The sequence below is a fragment of the Amphiura filiformis genome, chromosome 8 (assembly GCF_039555335.1).
Source record: "Amphiura filiformis chromosome 8, Afil_fr2py, whole genome shotgun sequence".
Lineage (NCBI taxonomy): Eukaryota > Metazoa > Echinodermata > Ophiuroidea > Amphilepidida > Amphiuridae > Amphiura > Amphiura filiformis.
In genome coordinates this window covers 20,985,176-21,010,619 of record NC_092635.1, presented here as the reverse complement: position 1 = coordinate 21,010,619, position 25,444 = coordinate 20,985,176, and the positions used below count along the sequence as shown (strand labels likewise).

General features: G+C 35.8%; 1 protein-coding gene and 1 long non-coding RNA gene across 2 annotated transcripts in view; one reads left to right on the top strand and one right to left on the bottom strand.

Annotated features, from left to right (window-relative positions):
- The window catches only part of LOC140158792 (repulsive guidance molecule A-like), a 253,981-nt gene that overhangs the window by 187,555 nt on the left and 40,982 nt on the right, over nt 1-25,444 (top strand). The gene's annotated exons all lie outside the window — the stretch shown is intronic.
- The window catches only part of LOC140158793 (uncharacterized), a 42,696-nt gene that overhangs the window by 4,877 nt on the left and 12,375 nt on the right, over nt 1-25,444 (bottom strand). Inside the window, exon 2 of the long non-coding RNA XR_011859826.1 lies at nt 3,400-3,520. This is a non-coding gene — a long non-coding RNA (uncharacterized lncRNA). The remainder of the gene's footprint in view (nt 1-3,399; nt 3,521-25,444) is intronic.

Here is a 25,444-nt window from a genome sequence, read left to right as displayed (position 1 = left end):
TGTTGCCTATGTGCTTTACAACAGTAATACCCCCAACATACGTACAAATACATCCCTGCACATTTTCACCGACACACATGGACCCTATACGAGCCTCCTATATGTAGTTCATCGTGGACATCTATGCAAATCTATGCAGTTTTCACTATTGATTGAAAGCATGGACTTTTTGTGGTAAGATATATGATATTTAACCACCAAACTGTTGATCTGGTATTACACCTATGATGGGGGGACCTATTATACCCATACGGTGGGTAGTACCCTCTGCCGCCCCGGTCTGCCGTTCTCTTACAACCATGGATGTCCATGGTTCCTGTGGGTTTGTACGTTATGAGTGAAATGATTGAGTGAAAAGGTGGGTCCACGTTTGCCGGTGAAAACAAATGCACACCCCATCACATACATGCAAACACACATTGCACATTGCATTGCTTGACATAAGGCATTCATCATGAAAGCAAATGAAAGCTTTATAAGATGTAGGAGCATAAATCAATAAAAATGTTTGGATATTTTTCTTCTATTTTGACCTAATTTTTATCCTGGGATTTGATCATGTCTATATAAATACAAAATAATTCCAGTTCAAAGTGCACTTACATTGCCAAATGTACTTTACATTACACTACACTTACAAAATGCACTTACATTACAAAATGTATTGTTTATCAGTAAAAATGTTGTTGCAAACTATTTTTCTTTGCAAATAATAATGTATACCTATGCTTTACACATAATATTTTTTACTAAATTGAGTCATTTGTTGATGTCCAGTGATATCAATTTTCATTTCCATTTGAATTTGTCTATTCAGTTGTCAGCAATAGCATGATATTACAAATTGAAATACAAAGGGAGTTCAACATGTCTTTTGGCCATAAAAGAAAAATAAATTGTAGCAACAAACAATTTGATATTGTCACATTTTGGTTAAAATGCAGTAGCATTCTGCACTAGTGTAGAAAACATGCAAAAAATACCAAATTTGAGTCTAGAAATACAGCCTTTTGTAGTTTGTGTCTAAAATGTATGACATTTGTACCTAACAAAATTAAGCATGATACACAGTATTACCATACAATGGTTACATTAAGCCTAATAGCATTGTCATAGTCTATGATGTAATGTATTTATCTTTCCACTTGAATATGGTTATTTTCATTTTCATGCTTAAGGTGTATGGCTATATGGTGCATCAATCATGTCTTTCACCAATCGTGTATATCTTGTGAAATTGTTTTCATTATCATGTTGTTATCTTTATAATATATTTTAGGAGAATTTCTAAACATCTGAAAAAAGATACTTCTTGAAATTAGCAGATTTCCCCCGTATTAAAAGCCCCTTTGGAAGCAATTACTAATAATGCCATATTAAAAGCCATAATAAGTATTACTTCATCTGTAACTTAAGGGTAGATGCGGTATTGTTGGTAGAAGCAGCCAAAACATCACTTTTCAATATCTAAATCAATATATTATTGAAAAATAACACTTTGATGTTTTGCAAAAGTTCATAACTCAAGAACCACAGGACCTGCAAAAGTATATCTTTGATATTTGAATTCTTCTGCACACTCGCTATGAAATGACCAATGCAATTTTTGCCAAAGCTCACTACCATTCGCAAGATGATGTGAACTACCTAATCGCAGCAGTTTAAAATAGTTGCTAACCTTAATAGTTTAACTCAAATCAATTTCATTTGCTGATATCATGCACATAATCATGTTAGTCTCAGATTTTAGCTATAAAATGCATAAGCATCTACAAATCTTAATGCTTGTGGCACCAAAATTTGAATTTTAATGAGTAATGGGGATAAAGCCAGCAATTACTTATATATAGTATATACTTGTAGATTAGATGTCATTACTCGTAATTTCTGCTCAAAGTTAAAACAATTGAGATACAACATGTTCTTCTTTAAACACATTATCATCTTGTGGCTGCTCTTGACATTTGGGATTTTATTAGTTCACAAATATTTTCTCCTCAGTCTGGAGTGTATCATCAAGTAAATGTCATGCAAACAATTATGCATCTCGTAAAGGACAATATACTATAATTACATTTAAACAAAGATTCACTTATCTTCAAGAGTATATTGAAAATGCGGTTTCATCTTATCCAACATAAACAAACAATATATTCAGTCCCTTGTAGAAAAACAAACTTCATTATCTAAGCAAGCCAAGCTAAAAACAACTCTGTTAAAAAAAAAGTGGAATCAGTTATGACATTACTGAACCCAGTATAGTTCCGTTAAAACATGCAGCGCATACTAGGCATCCGTTAATCGAGTCAATTTAACCGAAGATGGACATGCGAGTTTATTTAATGACCTGTCCTGAAGCAAGACCATCCACTATGTCATATGATATGTGATGCATCAGCATCCAAGGTAAATGGGGGAGATCTAAAGTAAGATCGGTACTACATTAGCCATATTTAGCACACCCACAATCAATATGAAGGGGAGCATGGGTGATTCGCTAAATGTGCTGTTCCAGTTGAAATCTATACACCCTCCTATGGAAGACGTGAACTCAATCTTCAACATAAAGTGTGTGAATTTCAAATGGGGATAACTGAATGCTGAGTCTCAGACTGAATGTGTGACTCCATTTGAAATCTGCACCCCCTGTGTGGGAGATTAGGTGCATGTCTTTCACAGGGGGTGTATGGATTTTAAATAGAATGGCCAGATAGGGATGCAGGCTTGCATACTTCTTATACGCCTTACGACAGCACTGGTACCACATAAATAAAAGTTTTCATCAATACCTTGGCAAGTAAAAGATCTTACGTTTTTGCATTTTTTGTTCAGATGAGATAATAGATTTTATGCCAAATATGGATATTGAATGTGACATTTAAAAACTTCTGAGTGCTTAATTCTATTCTCATTTCCGAATATTTTCTATCTCTGTTATATATGTTGTGAACATATATAGAAGCTTGTGGTGAACTCATTAACTAGCGTTTTAAGTGATCGCAAGAATCTCACAGTACTGATCCCATCGCAGCTATTCTCACTCGTTTTAGAGATGATTGAATTTTTATGTGAATATGATTGGTCATCAACTGGATATTAAACTCACAAAAGGAAAATCATGGCCGATTTTGAAGTAAACATGCCTCACTCCAATGGCGACTTCAAAATGAGGATGTTTTATCCCACCAAATGGGGGGAAGACATTGTTTCTTTTTCAAAATCAGATTTTTCTTCACAAAATATAGCAATTTACACAAAATTAAGACTGAATTGGCCGGGCATAGGCCAAGATAGTGGATGAGAATATTTCCACAAGTAAGGGGTTAATTAGATGGGGTGAAAACATTGCTTGATTTTTATTCCTTTGCATTTGTCTTTTGTTTCTCTCCAGATACTTACAAGTATCAAGCATGATGCCATGGCCTTTGTACCCCAGCCCATCTCCTCCTTCCTAATAGTAGTGTTGTCCTCATCTGAAAGACAAGACAGAAGATGGAGATTGCTGCCCAATTGAAGTGATCTATCAAGTAAAGAGATTGGAGGAAATAGATGAGTGTAGACATGTGATTGAACAAGGAAGAGGAAAGAAGGGGCCAGATGATCTGATATAGAGAAGGGCCTGATAACAATAAGTAAAAGAAAGATGGGGATGAAGGGGGAAAGAAAGAGGAGGAAGGAAAAAAAGACAGGGACAGAAATAGGACAAAAAAAGAAGAAAGAGAGGTAGAGAGAAAGAGAAAGTAAATGCATTGGTGTACCAGGCAAAATTACCATTGCCAGGGGGCAAAATTGCAAAGTTTTCTGGCTGACCCACTGCCAGAATGACTCTGCTGCTGGAACACATGTATGGGAAATGCACACACATTTTGAATGTTAACTAAACATGCTAAAACAGTTATTTAATTTTGGTCAAAAACAGGCCCAAAGGAAGATGTATATAATTTTGGTCAATTTTATCTTAATAGTTGAACCAGAGGGTCCCTGGTTAGCACAACACTGAGGAAATGTTCAGAGAGAGAGACTGAGAGAGAGAAAGCAATGAAGTCACAGATATATTGACTGTTCCAATACCTTTTGCAATCAATGGGTAACAAGGGGGTAAACACCAGGATTTAGGCCGGGGGGGGGGGTGTTCGAAAAACATTTACGGGGATGTGCCACACAGACTTTCGGATGCTGACTTTCTCTATACCTACTTTTTGCTGATTTTGCCACCCATCAGTATACCAATTTTCCACAAAAAGCACCCAAATTTGCCTTAATTGGGCACTTTTAGGGGTAATTTTGCCCAAGATTTGGACATTTGCCACACCTGTACAAAAGGTCAGCTCATGGGGTTGGCTTTAGGTAGAGGAGAGATACAGAGACAGAAAGAGAAAAAGTGAAGGCAGAGATCAGGGTTCTAGAAAATGTTCATAATATGCTATGCCCCAGGTTAGGTGAGGTTTCTTATTCTTATCCTCAATAAAACTGAAACTGAGTACTTGACAAAATGCCAAACTAATCAGTTTTTGAAGGAACAATATCTTAAAAGTACACGAACCAATTCCAACCACCAATCTTGTGAATTCAATATGGCCATCCATTAAAACTGAAACCAATTTTGTTGTGCGAAGTGGTAGCTATAAGTGCCAGTTTAGTGGTATCCGTCACGCCTTTCTTTGAACGCACCCTGGTAAACTTGGGTCAATTTGTAACATACACCCCCACATAGCCTAAAGCTCTGTTAAGGGTACAATACATAATGTGTATTTATAAAACAACTTGAAGTAAAAAGGGACAAAAGTGTCTTGAAAAATGTCTGAATACGTGCAACAACATATGACCTGAATTCAAGAAGAATCAATGCACTTTACCAATATGCCACATTTAATCATGCTTTGCTATATAGGTAAGTGTTCTAGATTTTAGAAATTTGTTATAATATAAGTGCAAAAGGCTATCTCAGTTTTTCCTAAGCTAATGCTATAGGTGTGTTTAGGCTATACTCTATTAAAGATAATAATGTAGGTTTCAAATTACAATCATAATAATGTAAAATGTTGAACATTTTATTTTTACATTTTACAAGTTTTTAACACGGATATCACCTCTACCAGGAAGGTTAAGGTAGGCCTAGTTCTTTTGCCCCATTTTTGTATTCAGAAGACATGTCGGTCAATACAGTGTCTAGAATTATTGTAAGAAAAAGGCATGGTAAAATTTGAGTCTGTACAAACATTGGGTTTTAGAAAGGAGCAAATAATAGTTACTCCTACACAGTCCTCTTTAGGTTAACCCTTGAATGTCAAGTGCAGGCTGCAAACAAGACAAGTTATTTAAAAAATTCGTAAAAATTAAAATCTTGCATTAAAATGACATTTTTGAAAATTAATTTAAAATGAGAACAAATATGCTTAGTACTTGTGTAGTGGTTTTACTGTAAAAATCAAATGTACTGCAAGTTTAATAAAATAAGACCAATAATGAAACCAGTCACTGTATTTCATACTATAGGCAATGGAGGTCATATGATCAGGTTTCTACTCCTTTCTAGTCCTCATCATGATACTTTTGTTCCATTCCATTTTATTCCACCACCTTACCCATAGTTGGTGGATTTGTCCTGTAATAATATCATTGCATGTGATATTGTAGAGCTTATGGCTTTATTTTTGCTTTCTTTCATGTTCGTCTCAACATTCATGTTATTTGTTATTGGTCTGGAAATGTTAAGCCTCAACATGCCGTGGATGAATAAGTATCAATAATATTATGATTTAGTTCACATTATATTTTTAATTTCAAATTTATGTAGAAATAAAAAAAAATAAAAAAAAAAAAAATGTTATATATTTAAAAATATTTGTAACCCAAATAAAAATAAAATAAAAAAAATAAAAAGAAATGTTATATATTTAAAAATATTTGTAACCCAAAACTCTTCTGATTGCAACATTACACAAGCAATAATGTAAACTGTTTAGTGCCCACCATGACTGACAGATCCGGATCCAGCATTGAAAAATGGCCATATTACTGGGGTATGGAGAAACTTGGCTGGAATGGTAGTTATTGTACTATTATTGACTTATTTTTAAAAGCTAACTATGTTTTTTCTTTTTTTCTTCTTTTTTAAGTACCACAATAATTCCTTAATGTCATCATTATTATACACAAAAGTTTGATTCATGAGTCTGTTTTGGATACAAACTAAGGCAAAATATATAATGGTTTGTAACCAAAATTGTCTACCACTCCTAACCATAATGAATAACTCGAGGAATTAGGAAGAAAACTCCATCTGCAATATATAGCTGCCAGGTGTAATATTTCTTGATTGCGTATAATATAGAAAGCATTAATGGCCAAATGTCTTAAGGGCAGCTATTGCAGGTAGAACCTTCTAGCACTACTCCCTCGATCATACTGTTCTTTGGTTGCACTTGAAACACAGGGTGTCTCAAAACAATGAGTACCAATCCATGTAACAGTTGCCATGGTATTTCTGAAGTTTCACCAGATTAATTAACATGGTTCAGTGTCTTCATCCTTGATGTGCACACAACAAAAGATTTGTCCTTGCTTTAAACATAAGATTACAAAAATTACGCTCAAAATTGCAAGTTCATATATGGAATGTGTTTCAAAAGGTTGTGGTATATGTACCAGTATACTAATCATTTTGAACATCCTCCAGATTGGTTAGTTTCAGGACAAAGGTTATGGTTGATGCAAATGGTATAGAGGTTGTGCATATGACGTATCATACCGTAAATATGGCGGACTACTCAAATGCATTCAACAAAAGCATGATAGGCTACCGTGACAGTTCGTCTCACCATGGAAGAAAGAGATAAGAAGGAACCACAACGAACGCATTCACTTTGTTCACTCCCTTTACCGCCATTTAATTCACATTGTTATTCATGAGGATTTACTTTGATCAATACCCATTAGTTTGGTATTGTACTCCATGCATTTGCATGTCTCATGGAGCGTGTCTAGATGATGATTTGAACTAATGACCTTCCGTGCAAGCACACTGCATGATTTTCTCTGGTGACGTGATCATCGGTCATTTTCGGTAATTTCCGTGCGTTATAGAATCGCTTCGACGACACCGTAATTTTCCGAAAAAAACACTCTTGTTGCATGCTGGGAAGGTTTGACTTGACAACAAGATGGCGCCCTCCATCTCTATCTTCCATTTTGTCCAATTTTCCCGAACTGCAGTTTAATTAGCTCGTCTAATGAAACATAATATTATCTCGCGACTGAAATTGCCTTCCGTAGTGAAGTCACGTTTCACTATTTTCCGGTGGCGGAAATAGCCTCCCGTAAGGAAGTCACGTGATAGTTTCGCGGGCAAGGCTTCGCCCGGGTTCATTCTATATCAGTCAAGCATTCGGAATCGGACGTAAAATTTTTTCTCTCTCGATGTATCATGTCTATTGTACAACGAAGAGGCCGAATTAAATCAGCAAGCTTATACAATACAGCTTTCTTCACATGGAATAAACTGTGACGGCAACAGATATTAAATCAAGATGTTGTCTGCATAGTTTTGTGTAAATTACTTGATAATACAAGTATACTGAGGTAGTCAGGCGTTACGAGTGCAATTCGCTGTATGACGATAATCAAGAGTGTGTGCTGATATTCCGGGGCTTATTATGCTTGAACATACATGTAATGGCAACGACCGACGGCTAACACAATTTCTGTAGTCGGCTTCAACGAGCAGAACAGGGGATAAATCGGTGAGATATTTGCTTTCAACAATTTGTCAAACTTTGCCGTTAATCAGTTTTATTAGCAGTGAATAACTGGGTTCTAGTCCATCTTTAGAAATTAGCCATGGAGGATAGCTCCAGATAACTACTTCTAAAATACAGGTTTACATTTCAATCTAACGTTATCTTGCTGTATTTCAGCTAGGGGTCATGGGTAGAAAACCTGGGTTAATGTTCTTAGAACAATCCAAATAGGCCTACGTAATCAGATTGCGGGAGCACTTTCTTTGTCGCGGGACGGAAGTTGAAAATCGCCCAATTGGGCGCCCAAATCGGGGGTTTGGCAACCCTGCGTAATCTATTCATGACATCAGGGACGATCGACCCCTATGGTCATCAGTTCTATTCACCATGTTCATTGAAGTGACAAGAGAATTGAATAGATGAGTGTATGTCACATCAGAAAGTAATACAATTATTGGTACTCATGAATGCTAAAGATCGATGAATCATACAGGTGACCAACTGGCCATTTCTATAACACATCATAAACCGGGAAGAAGGAAACTTGTTTCTGTTCTGGTCAAATAAATTAAAAGTGACATTTATTAGTAAAATTCGGTTCAATTTTTGTTGTTGTTGGTTCTGAATTGGAAAAATCTCTTGGTATAAAATGGCCATATGAGGGAAAGTTATTGTCAATTTTTAACGCAAGGATATGTGCACTGGACACGTAATGCTTGAATTGGATAGTGTTCCGTGTTCCATTTTGACGAAACGAATCGTAACAAACAAACAAAATAAAAATAATAACAGTAATAATGATAACTTGAATATTGTCGTCAAAGAAAAAAGCCATTTTAATTGTGCATTTGACGCGATTGGCGGCCATTGGTATATATAGGTTTTCATAAATGAAATTTCAACTCAAGCAGGGATATTTTACATTTTGAAAAAAAAAAAAAAAAAAAAAAAAAAAATCATGCTCAAAATTTCTGTTCGGAATTGGAAAATCTCTCTGAGGATATAATGGCAATTTGAGCGAATTTTATTGTCAATTTCAAACATTTTATCGCAATCAATTTTTTTTTTTTTTTTTTTTTTTTTTAATTGTGGAAGCCATATTCGTGTTTCCGATTTGGCATCAACTAGAATAAATTAATGAAGGAGTTGGAGTGTAGAATATATATGAGGCTCATAATATACAGACATGTATACAATGCATGACATACAGTAATTAGTGTAGGCTTTAAAAGTTGCAGACAGAATTTGCTTCCCTTTTCTTCTGTCTTTTAATTGCAGGCCGTATGGATTCTACGAGATGGGGGATATAGAAGGAAGGACGATAGAAGAAAGAACGGGAACTTCTATATGGGGAGAATTATAGTATATAGGCCTACAACAGCTAACTACAATTAGTGCAGGCAAAGATGACAAGGATCTACATCTTCATTAAAGTACAGTGTTTCCCTCAAATTGAGTATTGTTGCATCTCGAATATTAACATATTATACAATGCTTCGTGCGAGTAAAATAGCATCAGCAATTATGGGACTGAATTCTAACATGTCTATGGATAAGCAATGAGGAATATAGGAAGATCGGTTCACAGTTTGATGGAAAGGTCAACACTTTAATATTTGGTATCAGTGGAAGGAGCTTATACAATTCGCTGGCAATCTATCCAGGTTAAACAATTCAGGAAGCACAGTAAGGATACAGTTGGAGGGAATGGAAGAATGATCTTGGTGTCATCAATGGATCATTCAATTTATAAAAGTCCATTCAGTAAGCGCTGAACTGATCCGAAAGCAAGTAGTTGAAATTAGCGAGTTTTATCTCGGTAGCAGCTAACCAAATATGTTATTGCATGAATTATCTTGGATATATTTGTACAAACAAGGGTCATTCCACATCGGACAACTTGACTTTGGCTAGTTGGACAAATAGCGACAAGCGTTATGGCAGAAATCAGATGGGATTGAAATATTACTCATCAAATCAGACGTTAGTGTGCGCAAATATTGATGCCTTGCCTTTTGATGCCTTGTCATTTATGTATTTTTGGATCTGTGTATCCATAAAGGGTGATGTACTAGCAACCTCTCCCCTTACTTCTTTATCGCATCGTCATTTTTAATAATAAGCGTGCAATGTGGCTTCTTTGTGACGGGCCACGGATGTTTCTTCTGCTTTTATCGAAAACGCCGGTGGTTTTCTTTTTAACTCTATGGCATATGTTCATGTACATTGGTTTTTATGATGATATTGCTATAATTTTGTTTCAATATTACCTGCTTTATATAGTTTTGATGTGCTTATCATGCTTACTGTAGATTGATGTTGTTTTGAAAAGTAATTTTGTATATAAGGCCTATGCGTTGTAAATCGCTATATCATAATCATGTTTGATGCTTTCTATAGTTTATGATATTTGATATATAATTTTGTATTTAAGGCCTATGCTTTGTAAATCGCTATAATTATCATGTTTGATGTACTTGTAATTTGTTGTATAATTTTGTATTTAGGGCATGCTTTGTAAAGCGCTTAGCGACATCTGTTTTAGCGCTTCATAAATGTTTCTTTTTTATATTATTTTATTATTTATATATTATTGACTTGGTTCTGATAAATAAAACAAAAAAAGATGAATTATGTTTACCTTTTGGGAAATTTAACAAATTTAAGGCAAATATTTTCTTACCTGTATCTATCAAACGAAGACCAGATCTCTTCACGATAATTAAGTTAAACAAATTTATAGTATTACAGGTCTTTCTTAATGGTAACTATCAAAAAGGGCTATTATATATAGACTTGGGTATTTACTTAGAGGGCAGCATAAAATTCATAGTAACATATTATATATAGTTAATGGCTAAATGTAGTAGAGCGATTATTACGCAACAAATGGAAGGTAAATAGTTTCCTGAGTTGGAGCTATCAAATTAAGTCCAGAATTCATCCTTATTATCAAGTTATGGTAAATCATGCTCTTATTTGTACCTATCAAACAAAGAACAGAAATTTTCACCGCAAGTTGGTAAGACAAAGTTGTGGTTTTAAATTGTATCTATTAAATGAAGACAAATTAAATCTTTGCATAATGCATATTGCATGGGTTCTTGCCTTTTGATCTCGAAATTACTGTTGCATTTACGTTGTGCAATATGTACTGTGTGCATTGTTTGCTATTTTGCGTGTTTTATAATGTATATATATTTCACAGTTAATTGCATCTTGATCAATCGTGTCCTTTTAGGCTTACGCTGTGCAATATATTGTTGTCTTTTTAAACTAGTTTTAATATATTTGCTCGAACTCTTTGTATGTTCTAAAAATTGTATTCTCAAATATTGTTCTCATTTTTTACAATGTATGTGGTTTTAATACCATGTTTTGTAAAGCGCGTTGAGTTCTTTTGATGTGATTGCACTATAAAATAAATTATTATCAGTTTTATTATTATTATTATTAGTTCTCCAGTAGTCAAATTACAGTATTCTCTTTTACGGTGTATGTATGTCACAATGTTAAATAGGTTCACCTAGTTGATACACCCAGAAACAAAAGGAAATTCACCTAAGTGGGCATGAAACATGTATGGGCATTTGTCAAAACATGGGAAGTCGACAGAGGCATATAGGGCCTACATTTGAACATCACATGTAGGCCTTGAGGGATGAAAATTCAAAAAACTCCAATATTTAAGTAGGCTAATAATCATTGGGTTTGTTTGCTTTGTTTGGCATTGGGTTTTCTCATACGTAAATGTACCCAAAAGATAGTAGTACATTGTAGGAGTATTTATTGCCCGTCAGACTTTTGGTTATTCCAAACATAACGATGGCTAATACATTGGTCAATTGAATCGTCAATCATTTTCTTCACCGCAAAGCTCGGCGGAAGGGTAGATGTCATGTAAAACATAAACTGCAATCAGGGGGGCGGAAGTCAGGCAAGTTCCTTGACTTGTCTACTGAACTTGGTTGGCAGTTTTTTGGATCATTTTTCTAAAATGATCAATTTAATGTACATAATTATACATATATTACATTAATAAATTCTATTTAGTCTTTCCAATCTTCGTGGGTATTTGCCTACTAGAAGATTTGGCGTTGGTTTATGCTGATGCCCACCATGTAATCTAAATATGAATATAATATGAAAATGAGAAAGGGTCAGCCATTTAATTTCTTTTGATATATGTAAGTCCGCGGCTTTTTATATTGTCATCGTTAGATGCAGTCTTTATATTCTATCCATTCTTAAATGGAGTCTTTATATTTTCTCTATCGTGAGATAGTGTATTCCCTGTTAGGGGAACTTTTGGTTTATATGCGCAACTGGCTTTCGAAGTAATTGTTTGGGAGGCTCGGTCGGGTAATTACTATGAGCGAAAAAGTTGACCATAAATCAATAAATATTAGTTGGCTGATTCCAATGAATTTTCTCAAAGCATTGCATGAATAAATTATGCGTTCTTTCTGAATGACTGATAAGTGTCCAAAAATTGGTGTGAGGCATTTCTTTATTTCAGTGTCTAGGGATAATGCAGTTTAATTAGCTCGCCTAATGAAACATAATATTATCTCGCAACTGAAATTGTCTAACGAAGTGAAGTAACGTTTCACTATTTTCCCGGTGGCGGAAATAGCCTCCCGTAAGGAAGTCACGTGATAGTTTCATGGGCAAGGCTTCGCCGGGTTGCCGTTAGGTACATGTGTACCTGTTTTCATTCTATATCAGTCAAGCATTCGAATCGGACGTAAAATTTTTCCCACCCTCCACTCCCTTTATGTCAAGGTTGATCTGATTAAAATTGATCAAAATAGAGGACAGGACGTCAAAAATGAGTATCGCAAGAGTGAGACAAATCACATGAAGGTTTCATCTTTATTAAGTCAAAATGTAATTAAGAATGAAATGAAATCAGAACATGTTGGATGTCACGGTTCTTTGTGTTGCATAATAGTATGACTATATGAGTGTACGTGTGTGAGTAGTTACCTTCAGCTTCTATCTCAGCAACATGTTCTATTCTGTTGCGCAGCTGTAATATTTATTCTCAGTGAAATAGTGTGGTGAGGTTTGCTTCTGCCTCAGAAGTATTAGTGAAACTGATTTTAATTTGTGCCATTTTGAGTCAGGAAGGAGAAAGGAAAACATAATTGGTTGAGAGCCCTCGGGTTAGAATATACTGATGTTCTTTCCGTGCGGAATAGTATGACTAAGGGTGAGAGTGCGTGAGTAGATCATTTCAGGTTCAGGTCTAATTCAGCAACACGTTTTATGCTGTGGCGCAGTTATAAATTTTCAAATATCGTTGTAAAATAGTGTGGTTAAGTTGCTTCTTCTACAGAAGCATTAGTAAAAGTGTTAAAATTTATGCCATTTCAATCTTGGGCGGTATTTTGGTTGATGAATGTTGTGTATAGCGGGAAGGAAGGAATCAACACCAGGTTGGCATGGGGTAGCTAGACAGGGGCCAAGTACTATGCCCTCAGATTTTTCTTGTTCAACAAAATATAAGTAAAAAGGAAATATTGTGATCAAGTTTTTATGAGTTTGCGCAGCCGGCTAGGTATCGCGTTGAATTCTAGAGTAGGTTGTCCTATTGTATTTAGAGTAGGCATCATAACCTAGTGATGCATACGATATCATAAGCTTTCAAAGCATGGCGATGTGTGTCAAGGAACCTGGGACAGTTTTTTGGATCATTTTTCTAAAATGATCAATTTAATGTACATAATTATACATATATTACATTAATAAATTCTATTTAGTCTTTCCAATCTTCATGGGTATTTGCCTACTAGAAGATTTGGCGTGGTTTTATGCTGATGCCCACCATGTAATCTAAATATGAATATAATATGAAAATGAGAAAGGGTCAGCCATTTAATTTCTTTTGATATATGTAAGTCCGCGGCTTTTTTCTATTGTCATCGTTCGATGCAGTCTTTATATTCTTTCCATTCTTAAATGGAGTCTTTATATTTTCTCTATCGTGAGATAGTGTATTCCCTGTTAGGGGAACTTTTGGTTTATATGCGCAACTGGCTTTTCAAGTAATTGTTTGGGAGGCTCGGTCGGGTAATTACTATGAGCGAAAAAGTTGACCATAAATCAATAAATATTAGTTGGCTGATTCCAATGAATTTTCTCAAAGCATTGCATGAATAAATTATGCGTTCTTTCTGAATGACTGATAAGTGTCCAAAAATTGGTGTGAGGCATTTCTTTATTTCAGTGTCTAGGGATAATTTGATGACTTTTTTCTTAGAGTTGGCAGACTTTGACACTGAAACGAGTTAGCTAGTTACGATTATACACATGTAAGCTATTAAATTCATCAATGAAGTCACCAAAACCTTACCTTATTTGATCAAGATGAAACTCAGCAACAAACGGCCGATTTTTATGAACTTTTCGATGTTTTAAAGTACATTTTCTGCACAACACGATCGAGAAAACAGTTTGACTGTAAACCCCGAAACAAAGCTACTATGCATGCTCAAAGCATCAGGGAAATTCCAGAATCTTACTTCCGGTAGCGTTGTTGTTCGTGGATGGGTTTGTTATATTTTTTTATTCCAGTAATGATTTCGCCAAGCAGCGATCGCGGTAAATGGACTATACATGAAAGGAAGTACCATTGATAGCTTTTCTTTTCATGCGCCAATAGATAAGCGGATTAAAACTTGGCCGATCGAAGTCGTTGTGGTTCCTTCTTATCTCTTTCTTCATGGTCTCACTCATAACGTCATAACAAATGCACTACGATCAAATAGGTTGATGACAACATTTAATTGAATGAACTGCACTGCTCCATGATTACGGTGAAAGACATTGGTTCAAATCCTTTGTTTGGAGCCAATCAATAATTTCATGAACAACCTCTATGTTTGAGTGATTCTAGAACAATTATGTTCCAGTTCCATGTCACATAATTAAATAAGATGCATTTAATAACAATAATCATAAGACATAACAAAAGGCAAGTTAGTATAAGATTTGAATTAAATGGCCATTTTTCTTTATGGCCATTTGTATTTTATTTAGAATTTTGTCATTATTTTAAATTTCAGACCCTCCCATTATTATCCAAATGGCTGTTGGACTGAGTGTGACATTTTAACTACCCACAATGCAAGACACCTTACATAACTAGTTAACCTTTTCCGCAATCAAAATTCATTCTTTAAGAGATGTGGAAATAGGAGCATTGCTCTTATTAGTCAAATTTATCAGTCGTCATGGGAATGCAATGAAGTAACAAGAGGAAATCAAATATCTCCATGCTCGCTATTTTAATTGAAGTATGTAACTCAATAATGCACTCTACATAATAGAGTAACTCACCGTGTAGTATGATTCTGTGTTAAGATGCTCTATACTTGTGCATATTTGTGCGTATTTAGCATGATGAAATTTAAAAACGTAATTGTAAAATCTGTTAAAATTAACATGATTAGTGAAATTAGTCAAACAACTTATATTTTACAAATTTAACATCGAGGATGCAATAGTATGTTAATGTTGTCTTTCCAAGCATTCTGTTGGAGTAAATTTCTGCAGAAACTGAATTGTAAAGATTTTGAGGTGAATTTTGCCATCTATTATGTAATATATTTTGTATACATTTAGAAGAACTAAGGCTAAAGCATCATGAATCAGCATGTGTGATGTATACCATGCAAACTGAAATGGATGCTGTTAAAGTAGAAATATTTGCGCTATTAATTTATTTTTGCACTTTTCGGAATTTCAAGCAACAACCACAAAAACAAAACTTGTGTATATGTACTTTTATGTATAGGTCTATGTAGGAAAACTCTAAAGGATATTTGAATGGAGGATGAAGCAATGATGAGGGTCCAATGGACCACTGTATGTGAGGCCAGGAATCCAGCTGAAGCTGTTGGATTTTTAGGATTGACAAATTTTACATAAAACATGCATTTCTCTCCCTCCCTTTTTCTCCTCCTATTTTTTCCCTCTCTTTCACCACTCTTTTTGCAAATCTTAGGGGGTGGTTGTCCCCCAGCTGTCCTGTATTAAAGCTACCCCTGGTTAGAGAGATCATTTTGATGTTGCTGAAGTCATTATACAAAAGTATATCTTATGGCTGAATCTCAAAATTATAGGTTCACTGACATCTAACCCATTTATACATCTCAATGTTCACAAACACTATTCTCAGCATTATTTCATTGGTGAAAATACATGCAAATTCTTCAATAAGAAATACTCTTTCATATTATATGAAACATGCACATTGCTAATAGTGTTCTTAACCTAACCACAGTGCCCCATGTAAGTGTCTGATGGACAACTGCTCTTTTGCTTAAGGGAAGTGGTTATGATTTCATGGTTAGCATGCCTACGTACCTGTAGCCTCAAATCCGTCAACATTATATTTTACATTACATTAATGTTCACACGGTACACAAACACACCCCAGCTCATATAGTGTAAAACTAAGACAACTCATGATATCAATCGATTGCATGTGAATCGATTTGGACAGGTCACATAGGCAACTTTACCACAATTTTGTGATAATTTTACAAAGCAAAATATTAGTCACACAAAAGTGGACCATTGTGACACCACTATATGCGACAGTAGTTTCATCTCCAATATCAAAGTTCAGTAACTCTCATTCAATAATATATAGCTCAACAGTTAACCCGGAGTTGTGGAGGATGAGTTTTTGTACCCAACACATGGAAGGTCACTCAATGAATGTATAAATCTATTGGGGTTAAGGAACCGTGCCGTTACAGATGTGCGTATTTGAGATCCTAGTTTGTATTCTCTCATTATTATCCTTCTATCTATCAATGCTAAAATGTCAGACTTCGCCTGTGCTTATCAAAATTCCCCATCAAAAACCGGGAGCTGTCATTCCTGTTTAGCACCCAATGTGTTCTGAGATGTCATTTGCAATTCACAGTGCTATAGACAACACAATCAAAGCTAGCTGCAGTAGCTTTCTGGTTGGGTTATGGAAAGAGTATAGTAGCCTCTTGAATTGATACAGGTGGAGTTGGATAATAATGTACCATGAACACACTGTGGTTATGTCTATTCTACTTTGTTGTCGTCCATTTTATCCAAGTGTAATTTTGTTCTCTACCCTTAAACATGGTAAACCTAACACAACCTATACTCTTATCGTGACACTTGCCATAACCTAAATTGTGCAGAATAAGGCAAGAGAACAAACAAGAACTGTCTTTAAAAAAGACAATGCCATATATGAAGATCTTATGTCATATTCACGGGGTCAAATAGGGTACATTTTTCTGTGCATGTTTAAATTATTCCCATATCCTAAAAACTTTATTTGCCAGCAGATATTCCCTGTTGAAAAGACAAAATTGATGTTTTATACATCAGCTAATAGCTAATTAACAGTTTAATACATTTTTGTTTCAAGATGTAGTTTTATTATATTATTTACTTAAAATTATAGTTTTCATGACAATTACCATCGTTATCAATATCATTGTCATCATTTTCATCATCATCATCACCATTGGTCATCATCCTCATCATCATTGTCATCATCAGCATATAATATCATATAATTCATTAACGTCATCATCATTGTAAAGAAAGAAAAATCAGTATGCATGGCTGACTTCAAAATGTGAAATGAAACACTGAATCACATCGATAAAATTCTCTCTTTGTCTCTCCCTCTCTCTTCATACTTCAGGATATACAAACTATAAGATTTCATGAAGATATTTCATGAAATGAATAAGTCAGTTTCCACCATACCGGATAAATTTACCCAGTCATGCAGAATATGACAAATTCTATCCAAGTTCTCTTTTTCCGCATTTTCATTTGACTATACTCGGTTCTTGATTGGCACAATTTCCGATTCAATTTCTACTTGCATCACATACATAATTAATGTTCTCATGTTACTCTAACATATTGCTTTGACACCATAATGAAACTGTATCTTCATGAGCATCTAAATTTTCTGTCTTTTATAGGAGATGTCAGGTTTCAAACTCAAGTTAATGTAATCTTCATATGACAGACAGCTTGCTATTTAACATAATTCTTAAATTGGAAGTGATGTTTTATATGTAGCATTATATGACATTTTGACTCTTCAAATTTCGCAATTGGTACTGAAAATATTTTCCACTTCAATTTCCTCTGATAAAGTTCTTGATCTTGGACAGTATTTGGGTGGTAGTTAGGGGAAAAAGTTCACTTTGGTGACCACTCTCTGGCTAGTAAGGTTTGACGATTGATTCGACTTCTATGGACCATTTAGAAAAAAATAGCCACCATGTCCCTCGCGAAAATCTCCGGCATTTTTCGCTAGAGGCCAAAATCCAAAATGGCCGCCACCACCATTTTGAAAATTTAAGTTTTGAACCAGAGCACCTATAATCATGCACAAAGACACTTTTTCGGATATATAAGTACAAGGATTCCGATTCTGACATTAGTTTGACATTACGGCATCATTTTCACCCAGAAATCCAAGATGGTGGCCAGCACCATCTTGAAAAATTTAGTTTTGAACAAGAGGACCTTAAATCGTGTACACAGACACTTTTTGGATAAGTCGACCACAAGGATTTCAAATTTGACATTACTTTGACATTACGAACTCATATTTACCCAGAAATCCAAGATGGTGGCGCCGCCCATCTCTTGAAAAAAAATAAGTTTTGAACCAGATTACCTAAAATCGTGTACAAAGACACTTTTTCCGTAAGTCGACCCCAAGAAATCCGAATCTGACATTAATTTGACGTTACAAAATAATTTTTGCCCAGAAATCCAAGATGGCCCCATTTGGTAGAGCATAAATGTGATTTTTGAATGAAAGCAGAAGCATAAATGTGCCATTTCCGCCTTATCTGGAGTTCATGTCCCTTATATGGGGTTTAAACTGCCTTATCTTGGGTTTACATCCCTTATCTAGGGATAAGGCGCCTTACCTGTGGTTTAGACGGCCTTATCCTGGGTTTACGTTCATTACCTGTGGCTAAGATGCCTTAACCTTAGCATATCGCAGTCTAAACCCAGATAAGGCATCTAAACCCCAGATAATGCACCGAAACCCCAGATAAGGAACATAGACCGTCGATAAAGCAGTCCAACCCCCAAATAAGGCGCTTTAACCCTAAATGAGGAACATAAACCTAAGATAAGGCATCTAAACCCCACATAAGGTGCCCAAACTCTAGATACGGGTCGTTAACCCCAGATAAGGGTCGTAAACCTCAGATAAGACATCTAAACCCAAGATAAGGCGCCTTAACCCCAGATAAGAGACGTAAACTCAGATATGACAGTTTAAACCCCGATAAGGCGCCAGTAACCCCAGATAAGGGACGTACACCTCAGATAAACCAGTCCCAACCCCAAATAAGGCGCTTAACCATAAATAAGGAACATAAACCTAATATAAGAGAAGTAAACCCCAGACGGCGCCTTATCTGGGGTTTAGACTGCCATATCTGAGTTTACGTCTCTTATCTGGGGTTAAGGCGCCTTATCTTGGGTTTAGATGCCTTATCTGAGGTTTACGACCCTGATCTGGGGTTAACAACCCTTATCTAGAGTTAAGGCACCTTATGTGGGGTTTAGATGCCTTTTCTGGGGTTTATGTTCCTTATTTAGGGTAAGGCGCCTTTATTTGGGGTTTAGACTGCTTTATACGTCGCTTATCTGGGTTTAGACTGCGATATGCTAAGGTTAAGGCATCTTAGCCACAGGTAAGGAACGTAAACCCAGGATAAGGCCGCCTAAACCACAGATAAGGCGCCTTATCCCTAGATAAGGGATGTAAACCCAAGATAAGGCAGTTGAAACCCCATATAAGAGACATGAACCCCAGATAAGGCGGAAATGACACACTTATGCTTCTGCTCTCATTCAAAAAATCACATTTACGCCTACCAAATGGGGCCATCTTGGATTTCTGGGCAAAAATTATTTTGTAACGTCAAAATAATGTCAGATTCGGATTTCTTGGGGTAGAAACTTAACGGAAAAAGTGTCTTTGTACACGATTTTAGGTAATCTGGTTCAAAACTTATTTTTTTCAAGATGGCCCGGCGCCACCATCTTGGATTTCTGGGTAAATATGAGTTCGTAATGTCAAAGTAATGTCAAATTTGAAATCCTTGTGGTCGACTTATCCAAAAAAGTGTCTTTGTACACGATTTAAGGTCCTCTTGTTCAAAACTAAATTTTTCAAGATGGTGCCGGCCACCATCTTGGATTTCTGGGTGAAAATGATGCCGTAATGTCAAACTAATGTTAGAATTGGAATCCTTGTACTCGACATATCCGAAAAAGTGTCTTTGTGCATGATTATAGATGCTCTGGTTCAAAACTTAAATTTTCAAAATGGTGGTGGCGGCCATTTTGGATTTTGGCCTCTAGCGAAAAATGCCGGGATTTTCGCGAGGGACATGGTGGCTATTTTTTTTCTAAATGGTCCATAGAAGTCGAATCAATCGTCAAACCTTACTAGCCAGAGAGTGGTCACCAAAGTGAACTTTTTCCCCTAACTATGGTGAAGATCCCACACCATCAACCACCACCACTAACTAAAACTGAAAAGGAACCATTGTGATAAGCCAATTTGTTCCATTCTCCCGACTCAATTGGAACATAATAATATCCCCAAAGTCAGCGATTTGATTCATCTATCATTTGGCTATGAATATGCTAATTATAACTTGATAAAAAACAGAACAGCATGATGGAGTCCAAAATTACAAATGGCTACTAGTATTGTCAAAAGCTGACCATTTCACTGTTTTTAGTCATGTCCTTTGCAGACATTCCCCCCATATCTGAAAACTACATACCCAATATTATTGTGACTGCTAAATAAATTCAACATGACTCGTAAACATGTTGGAAAGATGCAATTGATTTGGAATCCAAAATGGCTGCCATCGCCAACTCAAAAGCCAGTCATTTGAAACGTGAGGATCATCCAAGGAACCTCTGCTACAACGCCAAGATGTAGAAGAAACACAATCCCATGATGCAATGCATTTTGAACACCAGCATTGTATTTGAACATTGATACTAGTAAATGGGATATCTTAAAATTTGCTGTAGCTGAGACTAGTACATGTAGCAGTGTAAAAGTACCATTTCATAATTATAGATTTTCATACTGTTGAAATTCTACTAAATTAAAAATATTGCATTTTAGCTCAACAGGTTATTTGTTTCTTGAGATATGTCCCACAAAATCATAGACCATGGTCTGTGACAAAATACAGCTTATTTGGGCTATGAACTTGAAACAAAACTAGTCTGATGAATTTGTCTTTAGTGGTGAGTTGTTCAATTATAAATTGTGACGTGTCATGTCAAAAGGAGACACTTTTGGGCAAGTTACCAATTTTGAGGTTTTTACATATCTTACATACAGAGATATTTTGCTCCACAACGCCGTTTTCCCCAATGAAATCGGACATTCCTAAGCGAAGATATTGAGTTTGTAAGTTATGGTATTATAAAATTGGAAAATGAGATATCGGTCTTTGAAAATATTATTGACAATGTTGAGAGTAGGAATTACCTTACAAGTTATATTCCGGTCTGAAACTATCAGACAATCAGCTGACAATATTTTAAACATTAATAACATCACAAATTCAAACAAACCCAAATTGTGAAAAAAATCACTCCCGGCAGATTTTTGGCTATTTCTCCATTTACGATCCTGCCCAAAAGTGTCTCCTTTTGACATGACACGTCACAATTACAGAAATTAAAAGTTGAACATTTTCTTTGCTTGGAGTATAGATTATAAACACCATCCCCCAGGTTGAATACATGACTGTAATAGTCATGCAATGCATTCATGGAAGAGAACATGGACATTACCTCTGATGCAACACCTGGTATATGTAGTGACAGAAATACCTGTCAGTTAACACACCTTATAAGAGAGGGGAAAGAAGGGGGATTTACACCAGCGCAGCAGGTTGTTATGGCGATGAGTGGGATCAGAATGGCTCATATTATACTAAAGACTCCACTCCAATTACTCTGCTCAATAGTGTGTGGCTTTCAGCTCTTGCAAGTTCATGAAGTAGTAGGCATAAAGAATGGCATAAGATCATCAAAGAATATACAAATATTGAATCTTCCAAGAATACTGATTTCATTTCACTTCTAAGTAGTAAATCATCTACAATTGATGTATCATACACTCTTCCAACATTAACTAAAATGTGTAATGTTACCTTTATCATGTTTATTATACTAGATTGGCCTCATCACTTGTAAGGTATGTCAGCATGCCTAGATTTTCTTTTCAAAAATGCAAAAAAAATCCCGATTTTTGATGATGTTTTAGATTTTCATATTTCTATGAACATAATTGTACGACGTGCAATACATTTTTATATTATTTTGCACATATCTCCCATTTTCCCTTTTCATCAGATGGTCCATGTCATTTAGCCATAGAAACCATTCTCAACATCATAACCCCATTGATGAAATGTAAATGAGCCAAAATAAACATCAAAATGACCTGAAAATCTACATGGTAATAGACTGGATCAGAGAAATTGAGTCGGGATTTGACTACAGGCAATATATATGGAAAAATCTGCTTCAGGGTGCACACCACTAAATGCACCTCTCATTGAAAAGCACAAAACTATACACTCAATAATACACTAAAAATTACTAGTTTTTATATTCTATGGTGTCAAATATTTATTCACAACGTTGTAAATACACATTAAATACGATTAATAACAACAGAGGGCGCTTTTTCTCATTCACTACCCAGAGTCAACCATGGTCAGGTGAGGTGATGACCATGGCTGACAATGCTCAGCCATGCTAAAGCATGGTCGACCATGGTATACTTAAAAGTGACCATGGTCACCCATGGTCAGGTGAGGTGATGACCATGGCTGACCATGCTCAGCCATGCTAAAGCATGGTTGACCATGGTATACTTGAAGTAACCATGGTCAACCATGGTCAGGTGAGGTGATGACCATGGCTGACCATGCTCACACATGCTAAAGCATGGTTGACCATGGTATACTTGAAGTGACCATGGTCAGGTGAGGTGATGACCATGGCTGACCATGCTCACCCATGCTAAAGCATGATTGACCATGGTATACTTGAAGTGACCATGGTCAACCATGGTCAAGTGAGGTGATGAACATGGCTGACCATGCTCACCCATGATAAAGCATGGTTGACCATGGTATACTTAAAAGTGACCATGGTCAACCATGGTCAAGTGAGGTGAAGACCATGGCTGACCATGCTCGGCCATGCTAAAGCATGGTCGACCATGGTATACCATGGTGACCATGGCAACCATGGTTGACCATGGTCAAGCCACCATGGCTGATCATCGCTGACCATAGTTAACCATGGTCAACCATGTTTTGACCATGGTTGACCATGGTTGACCATGCTAGCACGGTTGACATTTCGCCTAGGTAATGCACCTCTCATTGAAAAGCACAAAACTATACACTCAATAATACACTAAACAGGCAGTGTTGTGAGCCCTTAAATGAACTGGCTATATGAGGTCAAGCCATAGAAAGCGATGTTTTACAGCAGAAAAAGAACACTTATTCAGCATGGACTGGTTGAATTACATAGGAGTGATTTACATAAGTAAACCATTGGGCATGTTGGAGTACTTTATTTGGTTCTCAAATCGAGGTCAGACGAAACAAGATAGTATAGTAAATACATTTGGTCATTTGCAGCTTGGCCTGAAGTAGTTTTGAGCTAAATTCAGACCAATTCAACATTTTTTTTTTTCATTTTGTACTGAATTGAAGGCTGTACGTGTATCTTTTAAGCAAACATGTCTTTTCTGAATGAAGGCCAATCTTACTTCTTTTTTTTTAAGTAACTGACATCTCAAGAACAACAAAGCTATTCAATTTCAATTGAGATTTCAGAAATATTTTGTACCAAGCTCCACTAGTATAATAAATGCAGGGCTCAAAATTACAAGAGGCAGGATTGCAGCTTCTTAACTTGGAAAAAGGATATGGATGTCAAATATGCGCAATTGTAGAGTACATCCTTATAACTTTGAACTTACAGTTTGCACGCTTGGTTTGCACACCTGTTACTCTGTGTACTCAACTGTGTGTTATGATCATTTTGATTGTGGTTCCAAACACAGATAGCAATAGCATGAACCAGTTACTACCAGAGTCACTACAATGGCAAATAGCTATTTGAGCGTGTTTGTATAGTGAACCAGCTTATCCGTTATTTAGCGTATATGTGATATGATCAAGTAAAATCAGTTGGAACTCGGAAATATTGATTTTGAGATATAGCCAAACAAAGGAAATATTTCTTTTTGTTTCCTGCTGTTTTGGAAACTCTTTAATAGCTCATGATCTTTGGAACTGGTTGTTTAATTTCAGTGGGGTTTTCTGCAAAATGCAACTTTTTTAATGCTTTTTACTATCCTATAAGAAACAGAAAATTTAATATTTCCAAGTCCCGACTGATATTGCTTGATCGCATCACATATTAGCGTATATAAGTATTGTGAAATCAATTTTTCCACAACTTATGTCCCTGATGGAAGAAACATCTTTGACAAAGGGCTGAAAAGCTCGGAAAGGTGGTGGGTAGTGGGCATTGGAGTGGTCCAAGTAGACGTTCCTCAAACTGAGGCAAAATGTGGACCTTTTATAGTACAATCAAGGGATTTATTAAATTTTGTTTATATTCTCTGCAATCCATTGTAGCTAACACAAAAAGGGTAAAGAAAAGTCCCTCATTGCATATGTGTAAAGATAAATGTGGAATATGTCCTCTTTTGACATCATTAACAAAATGCACACAGAAACATACACAACCCAGCATTCATGTAGATCATTGGGCCCTGTGGTCTATGGGTCAAGTGAGCAACAAATTTTCTCTGAGGATATAAATGAGTCATTTAATGGTTTGGTCTTTCTGAATCCTTCGCATTTGCATCTGAGGTGGTGTTAAGTTGGAATCCTTCAAACCCCAGCAGTGGTAAGCTTACCTAGCCAATAGTAAGCTTATACCAAGGATTTAGTGCACTATTAAGGTATTTCATCACCTCCAGGAGGGTTATGCCAGCAAATAAAATGAGTCACATGTTAGGTAAGATCAATATACAAGTGTTTTATCCTCATTTTCTTGTGAATATTTATAGGTAAATTATGCTGCAAAAACATTAAAAAATCCAAGGCTTCTTGAACTGTATAATGAATATTGTCATGTTGCAAGCAGTATCATCAGTAAATGCAGCTGAAGATTGGCACTAAATTTTGCCTATAAACTCTCTTTTCTTTTATGACGCATTTGTTTTTTGAAGGAAAAAAATGATATAGGATCTTAATTTTTTTTACATTGATAGGTGAATGTATAACAACTGATTAGAAAAAGGATAATAGTCAAGCATATAGACTCTAGTAGACTAGCAAACACTCACTAAAATCTTGCTGAAAAAAGTTTCAGCCAGCAAGTTCCATACATAATAAACCTGTCATATACTTAGAGTAACTGATATTTATACAATACATAGCTTTAGGGAGGATAACAAAAAATGAAGAAGTATAGAACACAAATCTAACAAACAGCCCCTAATTTAACTAAGTCTGTGTCAAAGGGATATAAGAGGTTATCCCAGTATTGTATTGGTCAGTGTCGGTAGCAAC